Source organism: Petromyzon marinus, chromosome 12, assembly GCF_048934315.1.
Source record: "Petromyzon marinus isolate PM22_M1 ecotype Great Lakes invasive population chromosome 12, UKy_Petmar_22M1.pri1.0, whole genome shotgun sequence".
Taxonomy (NCBI): Eukaryota; Metazoa; Chordata; class Hyperoartia; order Petromyzontiformes; family Petromyzontidae; genus Petromyzon; species Petromyzon marinus.
The window spans coordinates 1081316-1097027 of record NC_133678.1 but is presented as its reverse complement, the minus strand read 5'-3'; the positions used below and the strand labels follow the sequence as shown (position 1 = coordinate 1097027).

General features: G+C 47.8%; 7 non-coding genes across 7 annotated transcripts; 4 read left to right on the top strand and 3 right to left on the bottom strand.

The window, feature by feature from the left end:
- The first annotated feature begins 4113 nt into the window (after nt 1–4113).
- TRNAA-AGC (transfer RNA alanine (anticodon AGC)) lies at nt 4114–4186 on the top strand. The gene has a single exon. It is a non-coding gene; the product is annotated as a tRNA-Ala (tRNA).
- A 1435-nt stretch (nt 4187–5621) lies between these two features.
- Nucleotides 5622–5694, bottom strand: TRNAA-AGC (transfer RNA alanine (anticodon AGC)). Its single transcript has one exon. It is a non-coding gene; the product is annotated as a tRNA-Ala (tRNA).
- Nucleotides 5695–6606: 912 nt separating this feature from the next.
- TRNAA-AGC (transfer RNA alanine (anticodon AGC)) lies at nt 6607–6679 on the bottom strand. Its single transcript has one exon. It is a non-coding gene; the product is annotated as a tRNA-Ala (tRNA).
- A 2924-nt stretch (nt 6680–9603) lies between these two features.
- TRNAA-AGC (transfer RNA alanine (anticodon AGC)) lies at nt 9604–9676 on the bottom strand. The gene has a single exon. It is a non-coding gene; the product is annotated as a tRNA-Ala (tRNA).
- Nucleotides 9677–11632: 1956 nt separating this feature from the next.
- On the top strand, nt 11633–11705 carry TRNAA-AGC (transfer RNA alanine (anticodon AGC)). The gene has a single exon. It is a non-coding gene; the product is annotated as a tRNA-Ala (tRNA).
- A 336-nt stretch (nt 11706–12041) lies between these two features.
- Nucleotides 12042–12114, top strand: TRNAA-AGC (transfer RNA alanine (anticodon AGC)). The gene has a single exon. It is a non-coding gene; the product is annotated as a tRNA-Ala (tRNA).
- Nucleotides 12115–13218: 1104 nt separating this feature from the next.
- TRNAA-AGC (transfer RNA alanine (anticodon AGC)) lies at nt 13219–13291 on the top strand. The gene has a single exon. It is a non-coding gene; the product is annotated as a tRNA-Ala (tRNA).
- The last annotated feature ends 2421 nt before the right edge of the window (nt 13292–15712 follow it).

Genomic DNA, 15712 nt, shown 5'->3' with positions numbered 1-15712 from the left:
TGAGTGAATGGGTGAGAGTTGGGTGGGTGAGTGATTGGGTGAGTGTTGGGTGGGTGAGTGAATGGGTGAGAGTTGGGTGGGTAAGTGAATGGGTGAGAGTTGGGTGGGTGAGTGATTGGGTGAGTGTTGGGTAGGTGAGTGATTGGGTGAGTGTTGGGTGGGTGAGTGAATGGGTGAGTGTTGTGTGGCTGAGTGATTGGGTGAGAGTTGGGTGGGTGAGTGAATGGGTGAGTGTTGGGTGGGTGAGTGATTGGGTGAGTGTTGGGTGGGTGAGTGAATGGGTGAGTGTTGTGTGGCTGAGTGATTGGGTGAGAGTTGGGTGGGTGGGTGAGTGTTGGGTGGGTGAGTGATTGGGTGAGTGTTGGGTAGGTGAGTGAATGGGTGAGAGTTGGGTGAGTGAGTGATTTGGTGAGAGTTGGGTGGGTGAGTGAATGGGTGAGTGTTGGGTGGGTGAGTGAATGGGTGAGAGTTGGATGGGTGAGTGAATCGGTGAGTGTTGTGTGGCTGAGTGATTGGGTGAGAGTTGGGTGGGTGAGTGAATGGGTGAGTGTTGTGTGGCTGAGTAATTGGGTGAGTATTGGGTGGGTGAGTGAATGGGTGAGAGTTGGGTGGGTGAGTGATTGGGTGAGTGTTGGGTGGGTGAGTGAATGGGTGAGAGTTGGGTGGGTAAGTGAATGGGTGAGAGTTGGGTGGGTGAGTGATTGGGTGAGTGTTGGGTAGGTGAGTGATTGGGTGAGTGTTGGGTGGGTGAGTGAATGGGTGAGTGTTGTGTGGCTGAGTGATTGGGTGAGAGTTGGGTGGGTGAGTGAATGGGTGAGTGTTGGGTGGGTGAGTGATTGGGTGAGTGTTGGGTGGGTGAGTGAATGGGTGAGTGTTGTGTGGCTGAGTGATTGGGTGAGAGTTGGGTGGGTGGGTGAGTGTTGGGTGGGTGAGTGATTGGGTGAGTGTTGGGTAGGTGAGTGAATGGGTGAGAGTTGGGTGAGTGAGTGATTTGGTGAGAGTTGGGTGGGTGAGTGAATGGGTGAGTGTTGGGTGGGTGAGTGAATGGGTGAGAGTTGGGTGGGTGAGTGAATGGGTGAGTGTTGTGTGGCTGAGTGATTGGGTGAGAGTTGGGTGGGTGAGTGAATGGGTGAGAGTTGGATGGGTGAGTGAATGGGTGAGTGTTGTGTGGCTGAGTGATTGGGTGAGAGTTGGGTGGGTGAGTGAATGGGTGAGTGTTGGGTGGGTGAGTGATTGGGTGAGTGTTGGGTAGGTGAGTGAATGGGTGAGAGTTGGGTGAGTGAGTGATTTGGTGAGAGTTGGGTGGGTGAGTGAATGGGTGAGAGTTGGGTGGGTGAGTGAATGGGTGAGTGTTGGGTGGGTGAGTGAATGGGTGAGAGTTGGGTGGGTGAGTGAATGGGTGAGTGTTGTGTGGCTGAGTGATTGGGTGAGAGTTGGGTGGGTGAGTGAATGGGTGAGAGTTGGATGGGTGAGTGAATGGGTGAGTGTTGTGTGGCTGAGTGAATGGGTGAGAGTTGGGTGGGTGAGTGAATGGGTGAGTGTTGTGTGGCTGAGTGATTGGGTGAGAGTTGGGTGGGTGAGTGAATGGGTGAGAGTTGGATGGGTGAGTGAATGGGTGAGTGTTGTGTGGCTGAGTGAATGGGTGAGTGATTGGGTGAGATTTGAGTAGGTGAGTGAAATGGGTAACTGTTCACCAAGGTCCCAGTACCTGATACCATAACAATAATTGAAGATTTGGTCCAACATGGACTGGACCCTGATGTACCTGCGCTGGTTAGGCACTGCCTCACCAACACCTACTTTACTTGGAATGGCACCTTCTACAAACAAAATGAGGGTACCCCTATGGGTTCCCCCTTGTTACCAGTGATAGCCAATGTTTTCATGGAGAAATTTGAATCAGACGCCATTCAGACATCCATCCTTAGTCCTTCCCTGTGGAAGAGATATGTGGATGACACTTTCGTCATTTGGCCACATGGCCTCCCAGCTTTGAACCATTTCCTAGACCACATCAATTCCAGACACCCATCCATCAAATTCACCATGGAAGTGGAGAAAAATGGCAAGCTGACATTCTTGGATGTTCTGTTTGAGAGGAGGACTGATGGCTCTTTGGGACATTCTGTTAACAGGAAGTCCACCCACACAGATTCCTACTTGAAGCCTGATTCCCACCACCACCCGGCTCAAAATAATTATCTCATCAAAACATTATACCATAGAGCTCATTGCATTTCTGACCAACACCACCTGACCAGTGAATTAAAACATGTACATCTAGCCCTCAAGATGAACGGTTACTCTGACCGTATCATCCGCCAAGCTGTCTCTCCCTCCATACAGAAACAACCACTTGACACTCCGATCAAAATCATCACACTGCCATACATAGGCGTTACCAAAAATATTTCCAAAATTCTAAACAAACAAGATCCAGGTTCGATTAAATACAGTACACAAAATCCGTGATCTGATCCCATCCATAAAGGATGTCATCCCTGACTTACAGTACCCCGGTGTTTACAATTTGAGTTGTATCTGCGGTGACTGCTATATCGGGGAGACAAAACGACATATTTCTGACCGAATTCGTGAGCACAAATCAGATTTGAAACACGGCAGAACGAATTCGTCGGCCGTAGCTGATCATTGTCTCAACACAGCGGGTTCTCATGACATTGTTTTCTCCGATACCAAAGTATTATGCAAACCTCCCGGTTATTATCAAAGATTTGTCCATGAAGCCATCCAGATATACAAACATAGACACAACTTCAACCGAGAGGATGGTTTTAAATTAAGCAACCACTGGAAAGATGTCATAAACCAAGTCAAAACTTTAGCTACCTTATAAGCGCACAGCATATTCTTTCCGAACGTTTCCTTTTTTTGTTTCCATTTTTCTATTGCCCCTGTGCAGTGGCCCACCGCATCCACCGCACCCTCAACATAACAAAAGACGGATTAACTTAGCCCCGCACAACATCAATGTCCCCTACTTGGCTCCTCCCCCCCACCTTAACCTTAGCCCCGCCCCCATCAATGTCCCCTACTTGCCCCCCCCCCCACCCTTAGCCTGTAATTAAGCTCGAGGCTCCCAGAGCCTCCCCACTTGATACAGTTATTATGCTGTGACTTTTCCACCTGAGGACGGAAGCTTGTTTTGCCTCCGAAACGTCGTGATTTAATTGTTTTATTTTATTTTACCTACGTGACTTTACCGAAAGAAACCAAAGAGTATGAATCCTTGCAGTCACGAAAGCTTCAAATCTCGAACTGGATGAGAGTTGGGTGGGTGAGTGAGTGGGTGAGTGTTGAGTGGGTGAGTGAGTGGGTGAGTGAGTGGGTGAGTGTTGGGTGGGTGAGTGAGTGGGTGAGTGTTTGGTGGGTGAGTGATTGGGTGAGAGTTGGGTGGGTGAGTGAGTGGGTGAGTGATTGGGTGAGTGCTGGGTGGGTTAGTGAGTGGGTGAGTGTTGGGTGGGTTAGTGATTGGGTGAGAGTTGCGTGGGTGAGTGATTGGGTGAGTGAGTGGGTGGGTGAGTGATTGGGTGAGTGTTGGGTGGGTGAGTGAGTGGGTGAGTGTTGGGTGGGTTAGTGATTGGGTGAGAGTTGCGTGGGTGAGTGATTGGGTGAGTGGGTGGGTGAGTGATTGGGTGAGTGTTGAGTGGGTGAGTGTTGGGTGGGTGAGTGAGTGGGTGAGTGTTGGGTGGGTGAGTGTTGGGTGGGTGAGTGAGTGGGTGAGTGTTGGGTGGGTGAGTGATTGGGTGAGTGTTGGGTGGGTGAGTGTTGGGTGGGTGAGTGATTGGGTGAGTGTTGGGTGGGTGAGTGAGTGGGTGAGTGTTGGGTGAGTGTTGTGTGGGTGAGTGTTGGGTGGGTGAGTGATTGGGTGGGTGAGTTAAATGGGTACCAGCTTTCATTAGTATTAAACCAATGCTGCTGACTGATAAGATGCGTTCGCAGGCGGCCGATGATGTGAGGTTCCTTTGATGATTCAAAGGGGGCACCCCGATTTTAAAAATGCTCCGAAATGTAGGGGACCCTGATGAAAAGACGCGCCGTGCTAGGAGGGTGACTCAGATAAGGGACTCAAGAAGCCATCTCACACGCCGAGGGGGATTAGCTCAGATGGTAGAGCGCTCGCTTAGCATGCGAGAGGTAGCGGGATCGATGCCCGCATCCTCCACAGGCGAATTTTTTTTTTAATCTAATTTTAAATGTAACGGTCAGCATTATTGTTCGTGACATTTTCACATTGGTGAACAAATTTGGAAAGACACTGACCGCTTGTCGCCCTCGATTTTGCTGTTTTTAAGCCACTGAAGACGAATGAGATGTGACGAGCAAGTTTAGCTGTTCGTGAAGACGCCGTGCCCGACTATGGGCGATAGGCGGCGCCACCGTTACCAGGATAAAGCAACGAAACCGCTGGACATGTGTGAAAAAGAGCTTTATAGCTCATCGGATTCCTCCAGTGCAAATACATATTCAGATTCTGAATCTTCACTCGTCGTAGCCAGCAGCAGACATTGACATCGAGCTCCTGAACATGTTGCGATATTTAAGAATGGAACAGGGGCGACATCGCATGTGTTTTGTGACGAGGCGCCTAGTACTTTTACTATTTCTGTTCAGCAGACGCGTGAGCGGTATTGACGAATGTGTTGAGTTTTTAGACACCAAGGGGAGGTTTTCTTGGAGTAATTCCTGCAGTCACGAAAGCTTCAAATCAAGTTTGTATGATTGCTCCTTGAGATGGAACATCTCGTTTTGTAAAGTTCACCAACTCGCCACGTGTCTATTGTCCACGTGACTGTGTCGGGTGGCCGAGGGCTGAACCCATGGGTCGGTAAAACCCAAAAAGCAACACGAGACATTTTTTTGTTCGAATTCGGTACAAAAAAACCCCCCACCTCAATACTTCAAGAGCCCCAATGCGCTGTGGTGAATGCGAGACGGTGGGTCTGGAATATGTATCGTCACCAGGCATGTTGCTGACACCCCTGGCCTCGCAATAACAACATTAATTCTAGATTTGAAGATTTCGTGACTGCAAGGATCCATACTCTTTGGTTTTTTCGGTAAGTCACGTAGGTAAAATAAAACAACTAAATTAAATCACGACGTTTCGGAGGCAACACAAGCTCCCGTCTTCAGGTGGAACAGTCACAGCAGAATATCTGACACAGATATTAATAAATATCTGACACAAGACGGAAGCTTGTGTTGCCTCCGAAACGTCGTGATTTAATTTAGCTGTTTTATTTTATTTCACCTACGTGACTTTAGCGAAAAAAACAAAGAGTAATAACAACATTGGCTACAACAACAACAACCGACATCACGTGTTAAGTGGCATTCAGTGAGTGGTGAGCAGCTGCCGCAGCCGCCCCATCGGTAATTGATTTGACCATTGTGTTTTCGTCTTGATTTGTCACTCACATTTCACATCTCTCGCTCTCTTGCAATAACTACTCAGCCGTTTGCTGACATCCAACAGTGCATTGAGTATTGTATAATAAGTATTGTATAATAAGCAATCATCTTTGAAACACGTACATGCGTTGAAATATTAAATACTTTAACATATATAATGTCTATTTAATAAAGAAAATAAACTGTGGAGGATGCGGGCATCGATCCCGCTACCTCTCGCATGCTAAGCGAGCGCTCTACCATCTGAGCTAATCCCCCAGACACGAGGAGAGGGCATTTGGGGCCCCTCTCAGCAAAGCCTGTGGCGAACCCAGGGAGATGTAAACTCGTCGGCTCAGTGATCGAAATCAGAGGGAGGGAGAAGCGATTGGGGAGGGGTGGGGGAGGGTGGACGGATGGAGGAAGAGTGGAGGGATTGGGGGGGAGTGGAGGGATGGAGGGGGGGGTAGTGGAGGGATTGGGGGGGAGTGGAGGGTTGGAGGGGGGGGTATTGGAGGGATTGGGGGGGAGTGGAGGGTTGGAGGGGGGTGGAAAGATGTGGGGGGGGGGTAGTGGAGGGATTGGGGGGAGGAGTGGAGGGATGGGAAGGGAGTGTAGAGATGGAGGGGGAGTGGATGGATGAGGGGGTGGAGGGATTGGGGAGGAGTGGAGGAGTAGACGGATGGGAGTGAGGTTAATTTGCATTCGTAAAACAATACATAGTATTTGTTTTACGTGAATAGATATACGTGAATAAAATAAACCATTATAATTCCATTACTACTATGGTATTATTAAAACAAATCTATGCCTCGTCTGGTTTGATGGCTGGCTGCTGGCGGGGCTCTTGTCCACCGCAACGAGAGCTCTATTGTTGTTAGTCTTGGTTCTTTCGGTAAAGTCACGTAGAAGGGAAACAATTAAATAATGAAAATAATAAAACAGCGCTGTCCTCCAGACAGTCTCGTCCCTTCACCTGATGAAGGCCGCTTGTGTTGTGGCCGAAACGTCGTGATTTTTTGTTATTTTATTTTCACCTACGTGACTTTACCCAATAGAACCAAAGAGTACAATACATTTTGTCTTGGCATGTTAATATTGCATAAAAAAATGTTTGATTACTTTAAGCGCAATGGGTTCTCTGCTCGTGAATGTAAAAAGTGGTTTTATTTTTGAAAAATATTGTCTGTGTGGAGGATGCGGGCATCGATCCCGCTACCTCTCGCATGCTAAGCGAGCGCTCTACCATCTGAGCTAATCCCCCAGACACGAGGAACGAGCGCGTGGGGTCTCTGTCTTCTCCTTCTTCCTGCCACGCGTTAGCACTCAGACAGCCACGTGGTGAACTCGAGGCGAGATCTCAAGAGTTACAGAGCTCTCAATTAGAGGGAGGGATGTGGGTGGAGAGAAGGACATGTAGCATTTGGCAGGGAAGAATGAGTGGAGTAAGAGATGGAGAAAGAGTAAGGGAAGGAGGAATGTGTTAATGAAGGGAGATTTTAAGTGAGCGAGGAATTAAGGATGGAGGGAAGGAGGGCAGAATGAATTATAATTAATCATAGAGCGGGCGCGAGGAGATTTGCAATAACCGCGTGGCGCCCTCTGCCGGGCACGGCGCTTGCACCGCGAGGAGTCCATCACGATCACATGGGCAGCAGGGAGCCCGCAGGAGTAATCCATTATTTAATTTTTTACCTACGTGACTTTACCCAATAGAACCAAAGAGTATGGATCCTAGCAGTCACGAAAGATTTAAATCTAGAAGTAATCCACTACACATGTCGTGATTTGTGTCCACTTCCCTCTGGCTCGTGCCAACATGGTGAAGTAGTGCCACATATTCGTGGCACCAATCTCTGTTAGGGCTTCCCCTCTTCCCGAGTCCTTCCATTTTTACGGAAAAAAAACCCACGTTTAATTATCCTGTTGCCTATCCTACACATGTGTCCAAATAGTGCCAGACACCTTCAGTGGGAGGCTCAGCGTGATAGTAATGCCAACTTAGAACACCGTGCCACTGCACGGTTGTGGCTCGCTCTCAAAGAGAGAAAGAGAGAGAGAGAGGACGACTCCCAATACAAGAACAAAACACAGACAAGCGGGAAGGCAGCCAGATCTTTTCAACATGAAGATGTTTTCAGCCGATGATTGTTTATAGAGGTGGGAGGAAATCGCAACACCCGGAAATAGACGGAGTTTACATTCTTGATTTGAAGCTTTCGTGACTGCAGGAATCCATTCTGCGTTTTTCTTTCGGTAAAGTCACGTATATAGAAAATAAATCACGTTTCGGACGCAACACAAGTGTCCATCATCAGGTGGGAAAGCATGGTCTGCTGCTGAGGCAGACTGTTTTAAAAGGTTTGAAATGGTGTAGCTCAAGGGTTATAGTTTCATAGTTTTATTTATTTGGTATAGCCCTGTGAGCCATTCGGCACTTGAATCGGGTGCAACCGCAACAAGCAAAAAAACAAAAACATGAACAAGAAAACATCTTAAAGTGACTATGTGACTGTGCAAACAGAAAATCCAGGGAAAAAAACATCAAAATATTCCTGAAATAGCACCGTACACCAACGCTGTGTGCAAAAATCCCAGTGGGATGCAAGTCAAACGACAACAAGAAAACTTAGATGAAGGCCATCAGTCTAACTCCATACTACAACAAACATGGCCAAACCAAAAAACTTTTAGAAATCAAAGTTTGGGTTGCGTGGCCACAGTCGCACTACTCTGGCTCGCCTTTAATTTAACATTCATCAAGGAGAGGCGCGCATCGGCCTGCTGGTGTTCTGATGCGGTCGATGGGTACACCACCGCTGCCTTCGAGGACGAGGAGGAATGTCAAAACCAGGAGGTGCGATGTTTGGGTCTCGAACGAAGCGTTTATTCTGGAGCTCGTTAGCATTTGGTAATCGAGTCAAGTGCCTTCATCTTCTCTCCCACACAATGTTGTGATTGCCCCACGCGTAAACTGTATATGCCGCCTAAATCGGCGGCGGGGCTTGTTTATTCTAGACAAATTTTTTTTTGTTAAACTATTCATATAGATGCGCACCGTTGAAGCACTCGTATTTTTTAGTTCGATTTTGGAAGTAGTTAGAAGATTGTAAAAGCTCTGAGACTTTGAGACCGCGATCATTTTAAGGCGTTGGGAATCAAACAAGTGTCTGGCAGCGCTTTTCACGCGCAACGCTTCGTGATGTCATTGAGAGAAACGAGAGTCCTTGAGATAATGCCGCACAAATCGAGTCACACTTCCAAATATTTAAGGCAGTGGCCATAAAAAATTAGATATTTCTCGAACGCGTACACTGAATCGCTGTATATACAGGCTGGCCAAAAAGTAAGTATACATAGGGTTATTATATTTATATTATGTGTGTATAACTTTTTTCTCACCCTACAATAGCCAAACGTGCTGCTCGGAGGTGTAAATCAACAAAGGGTGATTTAGTTTACTTTAACAAAGGATGATTTATTTTACTTTAACAAACGTTCATAATGACTTACATTAATGCATGCATTAATTTATTTTTGAAATTAATGTAGGACTGTTTTTAAACATTACAGCTGCCTTCATTGGCACACATAAAAACAAATTGAACTCGTTCGTCTTTAGTCGATTTTAATTTCCATTTTAAAATGTCACCCAAGTGTCCTGACTTTTGGGCCACCCTCCACAATCTCTGAGTGGAGTGGTGCTAGTGGCGAGCGTGCTGCACGTATGATCCCAGCTGTCTGAATCCGACTCCCAGGAATGTATAAAGTGGTCCCGCACTCACGTTTGTGGTGAAGTATGGTCAAACGACCGCTATGACCAAGAGGCACGTGGAGGCCTTCATCCAGCAGTGGTTTGACAAAAGCACAACGACACGCACGTAGCCTGTTGCAGAAGTGGCCGGGGCTAGTGATGTTAATGTGATAAATTAGCATGATGGTAATGTGAGAAATTAGCATGTAACTGTAAGATAGGAGAGCGGCCTTCTAAACGAGGGCACGGAAGTGGCTATGTTCATGTGAGAGGAGGGAGACGAAGACGACTCCGCGCTTACAAGCGGGCTCACAATCGTGACACTCATGAACAACATAAAAACGGTGCAATATAAGTGCTTGTCAAGCTTTCTGGACGTGTAAAGTGTGCTTATTTACATTTTGGTGAAATGAAATAAAAAATAATCGTCTGTGTGGAGGATGCGGGCATCGATCCCGCTACCTCTCGCATGCTAAGCGAGCGCTCTACCATCTGAGCTAATCCCCCAGACACGAGGGAGGAGCGCGTGGGGCCTCTCCCTTCTGCTCCTGCTCGCCACGCGTTCACAGAACCACGTGGGGAGCTCGGGGCGAGATCTCAACTCGGAGGCGCAGAGCTCTCAACCAGGGGGATGGGGGGAGATGGGGGAGGGGATGGGGGGGGGATGGGGGGGAGATGGGGGGGAGGGACGAGTTTGGTGGGAGAGAGGAAGGGACTGAACTGTGAGCAAAGAGCTGCATAGCTCATCGGATTCCATAGATTGTGATTCCAGTCTAAATTAAGTGAAGAACCGGTCCTGGGCAACCCCCATTTACTAACCTGCACTCACTCGTGTCAGGAAGTACGGCCAAATAACCCCTCTGACTTTCTCAGTGTTGGCCTGATAACTTTAGTCTAAATTGTCTTATGGTTGTTATTGTTTGACTTGCATCACACTGGGATTTTTGCACACAGCGTTGTAATACGGTGTTTTTTTCTGGAAGATGTGCTGGTTTATCCAGGATGTTTCCGTTGCGCGTCGTCGCTTTAAGATGTTCTCTGTTCATTTTTTGTTTGTTACGGTTGCACCCGACTCAAGAGCCGCATGGCTCACAAGGCTATACCTAATAAATAAACTTGAAACTTGAAGGGTGGATGGAAGCAGGGTTGGAGGAATTATTTTTTTGAAAAAAAAAGACAGAGCCTGCGTGCACCTGCGCCGAACATTTCGTGGTGCCTCTTGCGCTCATTCACTCAATGTTGATCCGCATGTTTCCTTTAAGAACGCTGAAGCACCGCGTTTGTGAGTGGTGCAACTTTCTCATAGCTCAACCCATAGCTGTCAACCCATAGGGGTGGTTCGTGACATGTCCACTAGGTGGGGCTGTTGTTAGTGGCATCTGAAAAAGTGGTGTTCTAATGAAGACAAACCTCGTCATATAATAATAGGGTTTTTCCCCTTTTTTCTGGCAACAAAACTGAAACCTTTTTACAAGGATTCATGTTACTGCATTAACCACAATACCTGCAGTCAAAATGCAAACAAAAAACATGCTATGATAATATATGCATTGTCCTTGAAACTGATTGGTTTTGGTACTGGCAAAGGAGGTCTAATGATGTAGATACAAACCTCGTCATGTTTGGCCTTCCCGGTAGGCATTTATAAACACTACGAAACATAAGAAAGCACTCAAATGCTGTCCCCGTGACCCTCAATTCCACACTACGCAATCCCTTTGACACTGCCTAAAGCCGTGAGCTGCTGCTCTGTTTGCCCAGCGCCACCTCGCGTCGTGATATCGTCTCTCATCACCGCCCTGAATGGGTGCCTAGTTCACCGCCCTGAATGGGTGCCTAGTTCACCGCCCTGAATGGGTGCCTAGTTCACCGCCCTGAATGGGTGCCTAGTTCACCGCCCTGAATGGGTGCCTAGTTCACCGCCCTGAATGGGTGCCTAGTTCACCGCCCTGAATGGGTGCCTAGTTCACCGCCCTGAATGGGTGCCTAGTTCACCGCCCTGAATGGGTGCCTAGTTCACCGCCCTGAATGGGTGCCTAGTTCACCGCCCTGAATGGGTGCCTTGTTCACCGCCCTGAATGGGTGCCTTGTTCACCGCCCTGAATGGGTGCCTTACTCGGTATCTCGGAATCTTTATTCAGACCGGAGGAATCCGATGAGCACTGAAGCTCTTTTTAAACAGACGTCCAGTGCAAAGAACGAGTGGCGTGCAATATACAGACGTGGTAAGCAAGCCACTGAAAATATCTGAATATAAATACAATAAAGTATGTAAGTACAAATTGCATAGGTACATACATTCCATCTTTAAATAGAAACCCAATGCAGCTGCAGGCAGGACCCCCCTGAAAAGAAGCCATTGGACTCTGCGTGGCTCTCCGTGATAGAAGCGACGGCAAGGAGGTTGCCCCATTGACCCGCTCGTGTGAATAGACGGCACGGGAGGGAGGCTCCTTCATGTCCGGGGGATTAGCTCAGATGGTAGAGCGCTCGCTTAGCATGCGAGAGGTAGCGGGATCGATGCCCGCATCCTCCACAGGCGAAATGTTTTTAAACATTTATTCAAATAGAAAACGTGACGCACAAATCTTTTTCTCGTTACATTTTCACATTTGGTGAGTCCATTAGGCAATGCACTGACCTCTTGTCGCCCGCGTTTTTTTAATTGTTATTTTTTTAAAAGCATTGTTGATTGAAATGTGACGTGAGAGGGGCTTTGCTGTGCGTGAAAGCGCTCGGCTATGGGCGACAGGCGGCGCTCGAGTTAACGCGAGGGGTGGGAGTTGAGATCTCGCCCCGAGTCTCGCCACGTGGTTCTGTGAACGCGTAGCGAGCGGCAGGAGAAGGCGCCACGCGCTTTTGCTGCACGTCCGGGGGATTAGCTCAGATGGTAGAGCGCTCGCTTAGCATGCGAGAGGTAGCGGGATCGATGCCCGCATCCTCCACACGCAAATTTTTTTTTAATTTAGCTAAATGTCAATGAGCACACTTTACAATTCTTTGAAAGATCGATAGGTACTTATTTTGCACCGTTCACAGAACGTAATGTCATTGAGCGTGGTGTGTGTGTATATAATAATTTGGTTCTATGCAGCCTGTAGTTGTTGTAGTTGTTTAATGAAGGACGTCACGTTCGTGAGACATTCTTGTAGGCGCGTAGCCGTCTTCCCGTTCCCTGAAGGCCGAGTGGGGGGCAAGAGGGGAGCGAGGAGGGGGCCTCGAGTCGCGTTAACTCCTCGAGGAGCAGGCGCCGTGCCCAGCAGAGGGCGCCACGCGGACACTCCAAGACTCCTTCTCGCGCCCACTCATTATTCATTCTGCCCTCCTTCACTCCATCCTTAATTCTTCCCTTCCTTTAAATCTCTGCACATAAATTAATCACTCCCTTCACACATTCCTCCTTCCCTCCATTTCTTCACACATACTACTACACTCCCTTCCCTCCATCCCTTACTCTTTCTCCATCTCTTAACTCCACTCATTCTTCCATTCCATCATTCTTCCCTGCCAACTGAGACCTTTCCTTCTCTCCATCCCCTCACCCCATCCCTCCCTCCCTCCCTCTGATTTCGAGCTCTGTACCTCTGAGTTGGCCTCTCGCCCTGGACTCGCCACGTGGTCGGCTGAGTGCGAACGCGTGGCAGGAAGAAGGGGAAGACAGAGACCCCACGCGCTCCTTCCCATTGCCAAGATGAGGCTCGTGCATGCGTTACCCCTCCCCATGATTCAGGGACTCACTCTTTAAGAACTCAGTGCCCCGAGCTTCCCGTTTTTCATTCCCTCCATCCCTTTCTTTACACATCCTACTACACTCCCTTCCCTTACTCAATTCTCCATCTCTTAACTCCGCTCATTATTCCATTCCACCATTCTTCCCTGCCAACTGAGACCTTTCCTTCTCTCCACCCGCATCCCTCCCTCTAATTGAGAGCTCTGTAACTCCAACGAGTTGAGATCTCGCCTCGAGTTCACCACGTGGCTGTCTGAGTGCGAGCGCGTGGCAGGAAGAAGGAGAAGACAGAGACCCCACGCCTTCTTCCCTTGTGTCTGGGGGATTAGCTCAGATGGTAGAGCGCTCGCTTAGCATGCGAGAGGTAGCGGGATCGATGCCCGCATCCTCCACATTCGTTTTTTTTTAGTCTGTGCTCGATATAAAAATATAAGGACAATTTATTTTCACACATTCTGAAAGCTCGACAAATACGCGTGTTGCTCTATGAGCAGAATGGTGCCTGGAAAAAAAAGCAATGCCGAAGTTGATTTCCCAAGTAAAGACCATTTGGGTAAGAAGATTTTTTTTAAGTCTCCTATTTAACTAATTTGTCATTTGAAGAACGGCCATTGGCCCGAAACGTCGCTTATGACGTCTTTTCCCTGTAAGGCCACAGCGTTATTATTATTGTTGACTCGGAATGTGTTGAATTGTCTTTTGATTGTCTGTGTTTGTGCACCATTGCCCATGGAGGCACACTCACAGCGACAGGTATACTGGACGTTGTGTGCCGCGTGAGTGTTTTCCCCATCACCGACTATGACAAAACTCGGCTGAAATGAGGCCGTGACCATAACCCTCGTACGGTACATGGAACTATTTACAAACAACGTGATATCTCTCGACGAGACAGAGAGGTGACGACTCAGAAGCGCCAGGAGCAGCAGCCACCCGGTAACGAGGAGCCGGCGACACCAACAATTGCCCTCCATGCTCTGCGATCCTCTATATATGAAGGCGTTATCAGTCAAATAATGAGAGTTTACACGTGTGGGAGGGAGCCAGAGCACCCGGAAAAAAACCCACGTGCGCGAGCGAGGGGGAAACGCTCTTTCCCCCACGTACAGATGGAACAGATGAATATTCGTTTAAAGTTTCATTTATTAGGTATAGCCCTGTGCTCGTGCGGCTCTTAAGTCGGTTGCAACCGCAACAAACAAAATTTGAACACAGAACATCTTAAAGTGACAACGCGTAACAGAAACATCCTGGAATAGACCAGCAAATATTCCACACACAAAAAAACTTTTAAAACGCTGTGTGAAAAAATCAATGTGGTGCAAGCCAACAACAACAACCAAAAGACAATTTAGATTAACCATATGTTTTCGAATCACCAAAATAAAGCTAAAAAACAATGTAACAACAGTAATCATAGGAACTGTGAATTAAAATTGAACAAAAAAATATATACATAACACGTACGACAAAAAACTGCAGCCATAGCTGCCAGCACGACACTCCCAGTGTATGATGTGTGAGTGAGTGGTAGTGTGAGTGAGTCAGTGGTAGTGTGAGTGAGTGTATGATGTGCGAGTCAGCGTATGATGAGTGAGTCAGTGTGTGATGAGTGAGTCAGTAGTAGCTTGAGTGAGTGTATGATGTGTGAGTCAGCGCACGATGTGTTAGCCAGCGTATGATGAGTAAGTGTATGATGAGTGAGTCAGTGTATGATTTGTGAGCGAGTCAGAGGCAGTGTGAGTGAGTGTATGATGAGTGAGCGAGTGTATGATGTGTTAGTCAGCGCATGATGAGTGAGTCAGTGTATGATGTGTGAGCGAGTCAGCGGCAGTGTGAGTGAGTATATGATGTGTTAGTCAGCGTATGATGAGTGAGTGTATGATGAGTGAGTCAGTGTATGATGTGTGAGTGAGTGTATGATGAGTGAGTGAGTGTATGATGTGCGAGTGAGCCAGCACACGATGACTGAACCGGTGTATGATGAGTGAATGGGTCAGTGGTTGCGCGAGTGTATGATGTGTGAGTGAGTCAGTCTATGATGTGTGAGTGAGTCAGTGTATGATGTGTGAGTGAGTCAGTGTATGATGTGTGAGTGAGTCAGTGTATGATATGTGAGTGAGCTAGTGCATGGTGGTGAGTGAGTCAGTGCATGATGTGTGAGTGAGTCAGTGTATGATGTGTGAGTGAGTCAGTGTATGATGTGTGAGTGAGTCAGTGTATGATGTGTGAGTGAGTCAGTGCATGGTGTGTGAGTGAGTCAGTGTATGATGTGTGAGTGAGTCAGTGCATGGTGTGTGAGTGAGTCAGTATATGTGTGAGTGAGTCAGTGCATGGTGTGAGTGAGTCAGTGTATGATGTGTGAGTGAGTCAGTGTATGGTGTGAGTGAGTCAGTGTATGATGTGTGAGTGAGTCAGTGTATGATGTGTGAGTGAGTCAGCGTATGATGTGTGAGTCCGTGTATGATGTGTGAGTGAGTCAGTGTATGATGTGTGAGTGAGTCAGTGCATGACGTGTGAGTCAGTGCATGGTGTGAGTGAGTCAGTGTATGATTGTGAGTGAGTCAGTGTATGATGTGTGAGTGAGTCAGTGTATGATGTGTGAGTCCGTGTATGATGTGTGAGTGAGTCAGTGTATGATGTGTGAGTGAGTCAGTGCATGATGTGTGAGTCAGTGCATGGTGTGAGTGAGTCAGTGTATGATGTGTGAGTGAGTCAGTGTATGATGTGTGAGTCAGTGCATGATGTGTGAGTGAGTCAGTGCATGATGTGTGAGTCAGTGCATGGTGTGAGTGAGTCAGTGTATGATGTGT